Below are 13633 nucleotides of genomic sequence, written 5' to 3'. Positions count from 1 at the left end.
ACAGCAAGAGGAATATAACTCCTTTGGTACTTGGTATCTCCTAATCATCTGTGCTGAATGAATTACATAGGCAAAAACAGCAGGGAAATTGTCTTATTTCATGGTCTACTTAAATCTTCTAACAGGCACATTTTCTGATATCCAAACAAAATGCTTAGATCTACCAAACATCTGAGTGTGTTTTTGCTTTAAATGGCAGCTGTGGTATTATGCAAATGTAGCTCTACATGTAATTAATGTATATTGTGATAAAGCTGCCAGTTATTAATAAAGTCCTAAATAGAATCAGAAAACTTTCTTTTTAATGTGCTGTGATTTTCTATATATGATAAGGCCTTGCATGTATATTCTTAGCTGAAACTATAAATAGCATTTAATAAATGGGACAGGAAGTATTGTCTTAGCCTGTGTTCTATTCTTTGGCTGTCATGTCCTTCCTTTTAATATGTTTCCCCAACTTTGGGGTTTTCACATTAGTTCTAGAACAATCAGCTTTGACACAGAGGAAATATTATCTCCCTCCTGCTTCATACTTAGAAAACAAATGAAGGTCATTTTCCTGAAAGACTGAACCTCAGTGACCCTCTTTATCACTCATATTGCACATTTTCCATTACAAGTGTTTCCTGTTTTTCCAAAGAATTTTACAGCAACAGAAGCATTTCCCCTGTGTTTCCAGTGAATCCAGATTAATGGTGAATGCAGGGATTTCTGCTGCTGCACTGAGGGGACAGACCAAGCCAGGCACAGGATGCCTCTATTGCTAATTATACTGCATGCAAATCCAGTCTTCTCCTCAAAGCAGCAGTGCATAGGAGTCCTCAGACTGGCCTACTCCATTTCTGAGGATTTCCCCCTTCCTTTTATCTGGCTTTTTCTGTTTTACCCTTCCTTTCTTTCACTTCATATTGTCCCTCTATTTTTTACTCTAGAAAAACCAGACATTCCTCCCACAAACATCCTCCTATTAACTGCCTGTCATATAAACCCTTAATCTCCTCATGTTGGCCCTGAGTCTGCAATAAGAAGAATCTCTCTAGAGTCCAGGGAAGCTCATTGATGCCTCTAGCACAAAATTTCACCTTTTTTGTTTTCCATCAAAACCTGTCCGGGTTCTATCAGGAAGAAAACTCAGATTTCAAACAAACCATCCACAATTATTACAGCAGATTTGTTTAAATCCCACTTCTAAATGCCACTGATTCATTGATAGTAGGCATCCCATTTTGTTGTTATTGTTTCAGACAGACATACTGTGAACATAATGCTGAATGAAGGAAAATGGAAGAATTAAGAAAGCCTGGGACAATAGTGAAAATAATATAAACAGACAAAGTTTTCTTTTTGTAACAGAATGTATGTGTTGTGACATGCTGCATCAGGGATCATTTTGCAGTTAGAGATTTCCATTTAAATCAAGAAGCATTTGTTAAATAAAAAGGTAGAACTACAGACAATTAAACGAACGCCCACGTATATTGAGCTCTACCACTGCATCTCAGTTAATCATGGTGAAATGCATAAGCTCCCTTAATTAGCATAGTCAAAGAGAACTGAATTTTATTTCACATCAACTTTCTTTGGGCCTCACTTTTTCTGCACTTCTTTTTATCAAAGCTCTGCAGTATACTAGCAGTCAAGTCTGTTCCACAGAGAATGCAACTTGATTATTCATTTCCAAGCTTATTTCAAAATAGATAATAGTAATGGATGAAATCTAAATATGCATCAGACCTGTTAACACCTGCCTTTATCAGTTTGGCTCTGTGGACAGAAGCAGACTCCACTGGTCCATGGCTAAACAGCACACTACATTGCAACACCATTTGCTTCTCCAGCTGTTCAGTGTGGCCATGCTAACCAAACTCAGTGCTAAAAGACCAGCACTGTTACTAAATATTGCTTTATTCACTGTACAAAATCCCAAGCTCCGACTCACAGGCCATGATACACCCAGTGCACCTTTCCAACCTTCCTGACAGCTCCCAGAGCAGAAAAATCACAGAAAACTGAAAGAATGCTCATTGAAAAACAAAGCAGCTGATGTATGTTCACCTTTCCACATAAACCTCTGCTTTAATTAAAATGTACTTACAGTAGAAGGTCTCAGCCTCACTCAGCATATCCCTGATATCCCCAATTCATCCAGCGCCTCCAGACAGACACAAACTCCAACAGGGTGAAGAAAACTGTTCTCCAGCTTCTGGAAGAGTATGCCATATTTTTGCCATCTGAAAAAAACCAGACATTTTTTTCAGAGACAACAAGAGGGAAACTCTTGGAGCTGCCTAAGGAATGGGGAGGTAAGGAGAGCACATGTTGGTGTCTCTGCTCCCCAAAGCCTTGTGGGTTTGTTTCTCAGGATGGTGCTCATGGAGGGCAGAACATTTGCTAGCAAATATCCCAGGGAATGGCAGACAGCATGACACACACACGTCACAGTGGTGTGGTGACACCCTCTCACTGAACACATCGGTGGCATACTCTCTTAGAGTGAAAATAAACACATCAGGGCTTACATCTGCTGTTGCCATGCCATAGTAACTATATTAGAACATCACAAAATGCATATTTATGTTTTTAAATAAATATAAATAGGAATATTTGAATAAATAGGAACATTTCCTCTCATGCACCTTGTGGATCAGGTGCATTTGCTTTTTGCAGCACCATACCAGATTCCTGTGGGGACACCAGCGGAAGCACGACCGAGACCAGAGAAGGCTTCAAGCATCTACAGCTCTTTACTGTTCTTTAGCCCAGCCTTTTATAGCCCTGATTGTTCATGCAGTGCACCTGTGTGCCCTCTGCTCCCTTTGGTGGTTGCTCAGTGCACCTGGGCACTCCATGGCTCATTGCTGCCAATGCTGCTCACCTGCTTCTCACAGCTGTGCCCACTGGGGATGAGGCTGGACCACAGCCCCACCCCAATTACCACAAACTGTGTGCCTACAACAGATTCCAGACACACTTGGCCTCTGTGCTGGTGTTAAGCTATACTTGTTTGCCTCTAGGGTTCTTCACTAGGCTTGGGAACTCTATGTTTTCCTACAACACTCCCCTGGAAGTTACAGTGTGAGAGCACTCAGTCAAATGACAACAACCCCTTGCACAGGTTTTAGGTTTGGGAGGCTGGCTGTTGGAGGAATTCATTATCCTTCAGGACTTTGTCCAGGAGCCCCACTGCAGTGCCTGGCATGTACAGTAATCTCTAATCCTTTGTTGTGCCCTTGCACCCAATGAGCCCTGAAAACTTTGGGTTTAGTCCCTCTCTACCCCATTCTCAGTGCCGTTTCTTGGGGGTTGAGGAGTGGAGAGGATCTTACATTCCCTGTGGCTTTTTGCCTTTTGAACAGTTCAGCCAGCCAGCAACCAGCAGTCTACAGACGAGACTGAGGCAGAACATCCTGCTGGCCCTTTATTTGAAAGTCCCTAAAATATGGACTGCATTTTAAATTGTTTATGATCTGTCATCAGCAAGATCTTCCTCTCCATGCACCTCCAGCCCTTTCCCTCTCCTTAGGCAGCCAGTGTGGAAGCTCCCAGCCCAAACAGGAACCACAGTCACTGCTGCAAGATCAAGCAAGCAATACAGCCCTGTGCAAAAAGCAGTTCCACTGCACAAATTCATATTTTACATCACATCAGGAGAACAAAAAAAGAGAGAAAAAAGGAAATGGAGAGGACTGCAGTTAGAGCCATTAATGTTTCATGAAACCTCTCACATCCTTGCTACAACTGACAGGATAAAAAAGATACAGTCATTAAAATTCAGATAACAGGATACTGCCTTGGTGTTCTTTATATTAAAATTCTGGACTGAATTATTGCTTTGCAGAAATATGTGTCTCTCTCTCTCTATTCTCTTGCATCAGTGTCTCAGGAAAGACCTAATATATCAGCAACAAGAGCCTGTATTGCTCATGTAGTGCTGTTTGTTGCCTTATGGGGAAAGGTTTTTGTTGTATTACAGGAAGGTGTCTGTGGAGCAAGATGTACATCTACATTCCAAGGTCATATTTTCCCTTTGTTAACAAGAAATGTTAACAAATGTAAACACCAAAGTTGGAGAAAATTACTGAAATACTCATAGGTAAAGTTTCCCTCTACATCTGCAAGTTCTGGGAGATGTTTTGCAAAGGAGAAATTTAAGAACTGCAGTTGGGACCCACATTTCCACTGTGCTATTCTGCACAGAACAGTGTTTCCAAGGTGACAAAGAGGCAATGTAAATAAAAATCAGAATTTCTGAGCAGAACACAAAACTTTTGAAGCTTTAATTTAATCTAGCTTTTATGAAAATATAAAGGTTTGATTTGGGTTTGTTTTTACACTATTCCCTTATGAAATCTAGGAGAAAAAATAAATGCTTTCTCACCATATTAAAAAAGCTTTACATAGCATTCATATTTTGAAGTGAAAAAGATCATGAACCAAGAAAGGGTTTTACAAAACTTACCTGATGAAAATAGTTTTCAGACCTTGTTGAAAGCAAAGCAACATTAAATTTTCTCATCCCTACTTTTTGGAGATTACAAAAATCTCTTTCTTTCTTAAGCACAGGGTTTTGGTAGAAAGCTATAAAACAGAACAACACCACACTATTTACATGCAGCTGGAGCCCCTGATTTATCCCACAGATGGAAAGCCCAAGCTGATTCATTACCCTCCTGCTAATCATCACACAACCCAGGCTCACACACCTGCCAGAGATGGCTTTTTTAGTCAAGCTTGAGCACTAATGAAAAAAGGAAAATGTGTTTCATGAAGAATCAAGTGCACTTTGCCAAAAAGATATAGAAGGAAATAATGGGGGGAAACTCACAGATTTTTCAGAAGTTTGCCTTCCTTGATAAAAACTATAATTATTTGTTAGCCTGTGCAGCCTGCTTAGTTTTAGACACAGGATAGATACAATTTTACTTGGCCAATGGAAATCCTGAACGGATATCAAAAGGAAAAGAACTTCAGTTAGGTTTCCATATGCAACTCTTTAATTGTATGCTGTCAACACTGAAGAAGGGCGTGTGCAACTTTTAAGTTCACGCTGTAGCAAAAAGCATTTGGAACTGTGTGCACCTTTGAGTTATCTGAATTTCCTCCACTGGCAGCTCAAACAATGCAGCTTGTTGTACAGCAAGCAACAAAGCCTATAAATAAACTCCAAAATAACAACAAAACAAAACCCCTTGTGTGACTTCTGGCTGTTTCCTGATGATGAAGATGGCACACATCACTGCCATCAGAAAGTTTATGAAAACCACTGCCAACGCCACCGAGCATGAAGTTCAGGCAGGAGTGATGAGGAAAATCTCCCTGCTGATGGCCTTTCCCACCCTCAGAAAACACCACACCTTCCTCCCAGCTGGGACCCGGCCCTCGTTTAAGTGGGCAGGCAACTGTTTTGCTCCCAGTCCTTATTGAGAGACTGCTTATTAGAAATTTATTTCCTTCTTTTAAGTATGGTGCAATCTAGCATCAGGACCATCCTAAAACAGCTGGAATGAAAAATGTGGCCTCAGATTCATGAGAGCCAATAGGAACACAAGCACTTGCAAACACTTGGTCTGATTTAAGGTTCAGTACAGAGTGCAACATTTTCTCTGTGTACCTTCCCCTCCCTTTAAGGGTTTAGATGAGTTCTGAGTTGTAATCAGAGAAATTTATATTCTGTGCAATTTGTATTTCCCTGAAAAGAGTACTTTGAAACATTTTAAAGTGTGTCTCGGAATATATGAGAGTAAAAAATATTTCCCTTACACCATGCATGTTATGTAGTCTATGCTATTAAAAATGAAACAAAAATTTGAGAGGACATTAAATGTTTGAATTATTGCGAATGAAAAGCCTATTATTAAATATAAAGTTATTGGTATTTTAGAGAAGTATGGCATTAATACACATTGAAAATTAACTTATTGTTTACAGTAATCTGACATGTCTAGGTGACTGTCCTTACTCCATAGCCAGGCTCATGCACCAATGTACACTTGGAGGAAGTTGGCATTGGCTTGAAAAAAAATTTCTGAGACTACCAATCTTCCCTTATCTTTGGAAAACATTGTGTTAAGTGGGTTACAATGGCAGTAACCTTCTATTAACTTCTGTAAGATGTGTGAAGGGACACAAAAACACACTCATGGACTCTTCCACACTTTGTCTCTCAAGATTGCACTCATCTTCTGGATTTTTCTTCAAATCTCAGCTCACCCTCTGTTTTTGCAGTGCAATCTTCCAAGAATAAATAATAAAGCTTACTGCTGTGAACCTTTAAAAGCCAGAAACTAAAAATGTTATATCTGAAGATTCCAGCAACTTCAAAATTGACCTACGTTAAAATGATAAATTTAAGTCTACACACAGGGACCAAAGAGAGTTTGAATTATTATAATTTCCCTGGAAGTTGTATAGAAATAATATTTTAATTTCTTGTGCCAACACCAAAGATGTGGCGAGGTCTTCAGGAGTCCCAGGGCTGCACAGCTGCACACTGGCCCCAGGGACAGCATTGGAATTGCCAGCAGGACATGACGTACCTATCACTAGCAAGGGGCTGAGACAACTGCTACTCACAAAGGCAGGTTTTATCACTGAAATGAAGTCAATAAATCCATATGTACTAATTTCTCTTTTGGATGTTTGACAGGCATGGGTCGTTGCTATCCTTTTATCCTTAGAAGGATAACCAAACTCTAAAGGGTAGCAGAGGGATTTTGAAGGGATAACTTAATTTACTTTTAGAACATGAATATTTTTTTAACATGCTGTGCATATTCAGCTGATACTGAAGTAATGCTTAACTAATAATAAAAAAGAAATTTCTCTCTGATCATGGGCTACAGATCCCTGGCAGGAGTCTTTGTGGTCTTTGTTTTAGAAACAACAAATGATACTTATTAAATATGTTTATATGGATCTCAACCTGCGCAGAGATGACACATCCTGCTCAGGAGGGCACATCCCTCAAGAGATGGCAAGGAGACTGCATGGTGTCTGTCCCAGGTGTCTTTCCATGTCCAAATTTCCTGGGCATTTCTTCTGCTCAGGCCAAAGTCTGACCAAACTCCAAAGCAGACATAAAATTAGGAATATATTTTAGCCTTATATATCTACCTCTTTCTTTCAGTTCAATTTCTACTGAATTCTCCTTTTTATCCATCTAAGGGTTTCATTATGTGGCAGGGAAAAATATCAAATAAATCCAACCCTCTGCCTATTATTGTGGAAGACAAACAAAGCATCAGCACTCACTGTGAGACTCAGAAACAGGAGTGGGCACTTCACTGAGTTAAACTTTTCCCTTTGTTTTTCTGTGCCCTAAGAAATTCACTAAGAACTCTTTCAGGATTTGACACAGCTTAAGGAATACAAGGTGCCTTTTTTTAATAGGCATGTGCCTGTCAGTACTGATGTAGGCAAGAAGATAGAAAAGTCCAGCCCTTGTGTATGACCATGGATCATGCTGCTGTTGGGGGAAACAGGGAACTTCAAAGCAAAGAAATTGGAGCTGAACAGGGAGGGAGGGAAACGCAGTTCAGTCCACAAAATATGTTCACAGTGGAAGACTTGAGATTATACAAATTATATTTTAAAATTTCAGAAGAAAAATCTTCCTGCTTTGCATTTTTTTCAAATTGAAACATCACAGAAGACCATCATGTGGGAAATAAGCAAGGATTAACATAATGATGCATATTCTAAGTAGGTATTTTCTGAGTTCCCTCATTTTATAACAATGCTGCAGAAGAGACACAGCTCTGTTAAAAGCATTGCCATCATAGTCCCTTGTATTGCCATGACTTATTCATGGAAAAGAAAAACTAAATATCTGTACAGGCGATTTCCAGTCCTCTATTTTCCTAAAAGAAGGTTATAAAACTGCTTGATTACAACAGCTACCAAGGAACATATATGATGTTTCTGAAAGTGGCAGTTTGTAAGGGACATATAAAACACTGTTAAAGAACAGAGACATCCTCATGTGCTCTGAAAAGATGAAGTTTTTCATTTTGGCTGACTTCTGCAAAGCTTGAGGGTAAATTACTTAATTTCTTTCTTGGATGTTGACTCTTTCCTGTTCAATAATATACACAAATTCCTCAGCTTTAGTAAAAGTAACATCTCTTGAGCCCTGCCACTAGGCATTGGTGGGAAGCAGAGTTAAAAGAACCAGACCAGCAAATTGGTCTCCTGCTTATCTGCAGGCTTTCCTGGGAGGCCAGTGTCACCAAGGCCCATGTCTGGGGGTGTGTCAGTGTGTTTGTGGAACAGGCACACCTCAGCCCAAGCCACAGCTCTCTCTGCCTCTACTGCTGACACTGAGGAGCAAGGGAAAGGCAAAGGACTCCCACCTCTAGCCCTGGGATAACTAATCCTTCTTCTCATTTTCCTTTCAAGTCAAAAGGACAGCAAGTGGTGACATTTAAATGCCATTCTGCCCGTTATAGGATATTTTCCTTGCACACAAGAAGGAAGAAAACATAAACGTGAATAGGCAGAAACTGACAGAATGTGTTTGAAAGCAGGATGTCTCTAAGTCCCTGACTGTTCCTGGTGCTTTCAGATCCCATGGCAGGGGTGTGAGCACAGCAGCTTTGCTCCAGTGGGTCAGCCTGCTCTGTGCCACCCCACGCAGCCCACTGGCCCCCAGCAGTGGCTCAGGCTGCTGAGTCCACCTCTGCATTCACCCAAAAGCATCATTTGATCCCTCCTCTCCACCGGTACCTAGCAGTGTGTGTTTACTTCAGAGACCCCCTAATCGACTCTCCCCAGTAACCCAGCAGTCTGAAAGAGATTTATCTTCCTGTCTCAAGTCCCCATCTGCCAACTCTAAAGTGCAGCCTGTCCATCTGTGACTCTCACTATTAGCTCGTTCAGACAGCCACTTATTTGGAAAAATACATCAAGACACTAGAGACAGGCAAAGAGAAATGTATCTTAAAAGAAACAAAATAACCAAGCAATGCATAAATACGACTGGGGTCAACAGCAGAGTGAGTGAAAATTCAAGCTTCACATTTGTTTTCCCAGAGAAAACTGGAAGAAGGAAAGAGAAGCATAATCTATTACAGCAAATATCTAATATCCTCACCTCCTTCAGTGGTAGGAAGGATCCAACATTACCTTTCACGAGCAAAAAAATGAAATAAGACCAGCTATTCATACTTTCTCTAGAGTTTGAAATATCAACTCTCTTTTACTGGCTAAACATTTACCACTGCTAGTTTTCTAGCACTGAAGCTGCACCTCTAATGAAGCATTAAGGGTAACACAGTCACCAGAACCACCTACTGCTACAACGTTCAGCTATGCCACTGCTTCCCTATCAGAAATTTTGATGGAAAGGGTGCTGCATCAAGTCTTTTTGGGGTCTGGCCAAGTTCCTTCAATCTAGTTTGACCAGCCCCCATTAAGAGTCCTTTTGCAGCTATGGGTATTAGAGCTGAGTGGATTAGGAAGGTGATGGTGTATGTTCCTGGGACATAACTGGTCTCTAGCCTCCCTGATAAATTTTAATCACCCAATCCCAGTGCACTTCTTCTCCAGTCTTTCAATTCTGGATTTATCCCCTAAAATTGCTTTCCTTGAGAATTTTACAGCCAGCTAATTGACTTTCTGTTCCTTCTCTTGCACTGTGCATGAATGAGGTCTCATCAGAATTCTGCTTGCAGCTCTTTAATAAAAGTATTGTATTCATAAACCACTTGGATGGAAGGTTCACAGAAACCACAACAGTATTTAAAGAGGAATAATCATTGAACAAATACTGGGCATCTTTATGAGAACTCAACTTCATATGAAAATATCTGAGATATATGGCTAGGGAGGAATGGACTGTCACAGGCCAAAATGCCAAAGCTTTAAGAAAAATTGCAAGAAATATATCCTTTTCTCTTTTCTTCTCCTTTTTTCATCTTTTCTATTCTCCTCTTTTTAATATTTGATTATTTGTGGTACCTGTTTCCATAAAAGCTTTGATTTCTCCCCCCAATTTATTTTACGCATAAGTTTCCATCTTTTAAATGCTATAGAAGTTAACACTGATTATTAGAAGAATTTTGATCATAGGTAGATTTGCTATTTTGTGGTTATTGATAAAGAGGTGAGGATTCCAAGAAGCATCCTGATGCTTTCCTGCTATGGATAACAGTCTTGTTATGGAGTGGCCTTCTGTGGGGAATGGAACAGTAAAAGCAACCCATGCCATAGGCCATCTTATTTCTGCACATGCATCCAGCAATGAAAAACTATAAAAATGCAAATTATTCATTGACAATTACACAGTTATCATTATGTTTCAGAGCTAGAGATGAAGTGAGGCCATTCTTTCTGCCTTTCCAAAACTTATTTCATTGGATGTCCTTTTACATTTTGGACACCACCTCTGCATCCACAAAAGCTGGGCACCACTACTATACTTGGCATCAGACACACTCTGTGTGTGTATACATGTTTTTATGTAAGGTATAAAAGTATTTTTAATCTGGAATATTGTTCTAGATATGTGTTTTAATTCTGTGACTGCAAAATAGATTTTCCTCATGGATTTTCTCTTGGCTTTTTTTTTCCCACTGATCTCGGAATTACATAAAACCAAAATTTTGTGTGGCATTTGGGCCTTTTTACACCTTAGCATCATTCAAAAGAAGGAATTTAAACTGCATGTGATGGAAAGGTGAACAACTGAGAACATGTTCTGCTGCTGCCCCACAGAGGTTCCTACACTGCTGCTCCAAGTGTCTTTTAACTCTGAAGGAATGGCTGAGCTAGATCTTACTGACATTTTCTTCTAATATTGCCATTCAAGATTAGGTCTGACACCGATTTTAATTTGGGAGAGAATTGTACCTCTGGCACCAAGTTCTCAGTTCAGAACATCTGTGCAAAGGCTTATGAGCTCTGCAGGGGCATCTGAGTTATTTCTAATGACCGTTTAAGTGTCCAACAGTTTTCCATTACAGCGGTTTTCTCTAAACACCTGAACTGACCATGAGGTTTCCAGGGAACTAGACACTGACAGATTACTTTTTTCCTCTAGCAGTAGTTTTTAATGCCTCTGGAAACCTGTCTGCTTACACACTCAGGTGACAGACTTCTTTTTCAAAGAGCGTGGTCACTATGAGGGTCCCAAAAAAAAAAAAAAAAAAAAAAAAAAAGCAAGCTCAAAAATTTCTTCAATATGCAGATAAAGCAGAGCTCAGTGACAGAGGATAGCTCTGCTTATTGCTTATGTCAGATAGAGAATGGGCACTTCCTTGGAAACAATGCTGTGCTCAGTGCTGGATGGGAGACAGGCCATGGGCCAGGAGCTAAGGAAACAAAGAGAACAGACTGACTGAGGTATGACAGGTGTGAAGCTGTTTCCCTGTTCCCCTGCCTCCCAGGCCCTCATGCATCAGCTAGATACAGAGGAGAGAGCTGTAATAGCTCAGATAATCTCAAAATGTCTTTGTGCCAGCAAAAAGCACTCAGGTATGTATTTACTTTAAAAAGACAGATCCCCTTCTGCTCCACACTGCTTCTCCCCACAATATCAGAAGGACTTTTAAGCCTTCTTTTCACTCATGTTATTCTATTTTAGTAATTAATGTATCTACCATAGCAACACATTTCAAGCTTGAATACATATAGTACATTTATTGTTCTTGGAAACACTCTCAGATACACAGTTCAACTACTTATCTTTCCTATATTGTATTCACAACAGATGTTTTTCCCCTTGTACAATAATTATTTGTACTCTGTTCCCATCAGGTATGCACCGAGTGAAAAATGATATGATTACTATTTAGTCACTTTTAGCATGAGTAGCCTAGAGGGTTATATTTTATGATACATTTCTAATCACTGTACCATGATAAAATGAATCAGAACAAGTCTAGAGTTGCACCTGACCATCTACCTACGGATAGAGTTCTTCAAGGATGACCCTGATGTTCAATTACTGCTCTGGAAGGCAGCATTGATATCCTGATCCCTTGCTTGCTACAGGGATAAGTAAAATCATAAATGAGCTACTTTAGGCCATTAAAAGAGTCTCAGGAGGAATCAAAACTACAAGATGGTCTGTCAAAAACAAATTCTGTCAAATTGGGTTAGTCAACTTTTTCTGAGCTTGTCACTCAGAAGTCACATCAGCAGTCAGAAGGGCTGCGCAGAGTTTCCTAACAACTGCAGTGCTCTCAGACACTGAACCCCTCCCTTTCCAGCTCTCCCCTGCTCCTCTAGTTGGGCACATTTGTGCCATATTTTTTGGCACCTGTTTCCCTGTACATGCCAGATGCAGCTGTTTAGGGTGGCATCTCTTGTCATATGTCTGGTGTGCATCCTGGAGTGGCCCAGCAGTGCCGGGGCTTCACTAAAAATCAAACTCAGCTAAAGCCCCACGTGAGACCCACTCACACCTTGGCCAGGTTTTCAGTCAGGACACACACTGCATCCCACATCATACAGAAGCTTCCAGGGAGTGCTTTTACCTCAGCCTATTTGTGTAGAGAGGTTTCTGCAGTAACATATGTGTGAGTTATGTCTCTTTTATCATGAGGGACCTGCATCAGCATAAAAAGGGAAGACCTTACTTGACATTAGTGATTTCTATAAGAGAAAAGAATGAAAGCTAAAAGGTTTCTTTCCTTGCAGAAAAAATATAATAAACACAAGCACACTTTTGACATGTCAGAAAGAGCAAATAAAATGAAAACATATTCTTTTTCCCTAGGATATCTAAAAGCAGGGTGATTAATATGTTGGAACTTATGGCACAGAGGAGAGAATTTGAAGGATTGCTAATGTTAGAACAAGTTATAGCAATTCAGAGTCCCTGAACACATGGAAGAAAAATAGCAGTGACATCATTCAAATGTGTTGAAAGTTCTTCAAGAAACTTAACTTAGCCTTTCACCCTGGGATGAAACTCTAGAGCTTCAGCTAAAACCTTGGCTATGTACTGCGTGGGGCGTGCATCCTGTGCAAGTGTACAGTTCTGGATAACATACCCTCCTCTCGGGGGGTGGAACCAATGAGACACATCCACCCTCACTTCAGAGACAGAAAATGGACTAGAAAAATGTTCCAGCTAAGAAATATTGCAGACACCAAAGGAATACCTGTGGATGTCAGAAAATTCCAAGAAAGGAGGCAGACTCAGACTCTGAAAGTCATTTTGGCAATTCAAGAGCTCTTGACTTCTACAGACTGCTCCTGAATGCCTGTTCTCCTCATACAAAACAGGGTAGGTCATATAATGGAAATCACCTGACACTTTTCCAAGCATTTTGGAAATGAGCATATCTTTTGATACCACTCAAATAAATTAGAAGGTATTTAGCAAGGACCTGGTTACTAGAAAGTGTGGTCAGAGGAACAGAATACATCTTGAAAATTGGGTGTTGGTTTAGAAAATACAGACTGGTAGGAAGAAATAAAGATTTACAATTTCCCTATACCTGCATGTCTCACTCTTTGCAAAGAAAGAGCACCCCACAGATTCATCCATTTAGGGCTGCTGTCTATGGCTGCATTACAAAAGTTCACAATTGATTTCCAGAAATATTACACACCTGGCTCCTGTGACACAGCCTCCTCCATAGCATAAATAGTGATATTTGTGCACTGAAGCTAAGAGCCTGGCTGA

The 13633-nt window shown here is 40.2% G+C and overlaps 1 long non-coding RNA gene across 5 annotated transcripts in view; it reads right to left on the bottom strand.

The window, feature by feature from the left end:
- The window catches only part of LOC137478552 (uncharacterized), a 113219-nt gene that overhangs the window by 81847 nt on the left and 17739 nt on the right, over positions 1-13633 (bottom strand). For 4 of the 5 annotated variants that reach the window (XR_011001643.1, XR_011001638.1, XR_011001640.1 and 1 more), the window contains exon 3: positions 2096-2231. This is a non-coding gene — a long non-coding RNA (uncharacterized lncRNA). Of the gene's footprint in view, positions 1-2095; positions 2232-12480; positions 12595-13633 lie in introns of those variants that run through there. The other variant, XR_011001644.1, reaches the window with a different exon arrangement.

Source organism: Anomalospiza imberbis, chromosome 8, assembly GCF_031753505.1.
Source record: "Anomalospiza imberbis isolate Cuckoo-Finch-1a 21T00152 chromosome 8, ASM3175350v1, whole genome shotgun sequence".
In the NCBI taxonomy this organism is placed as follows: Eukaryota; Metazoa; Chordata; class Aves; order Passeriformes; family Viduidae; genus Anomalospiza; species Anomalospiza imberbis.
The sequence above is the reverse complement of the archived record's forward strand: the minus strand, read 5'-3'. Positions and strand labels throughout refer to the sequence as shown.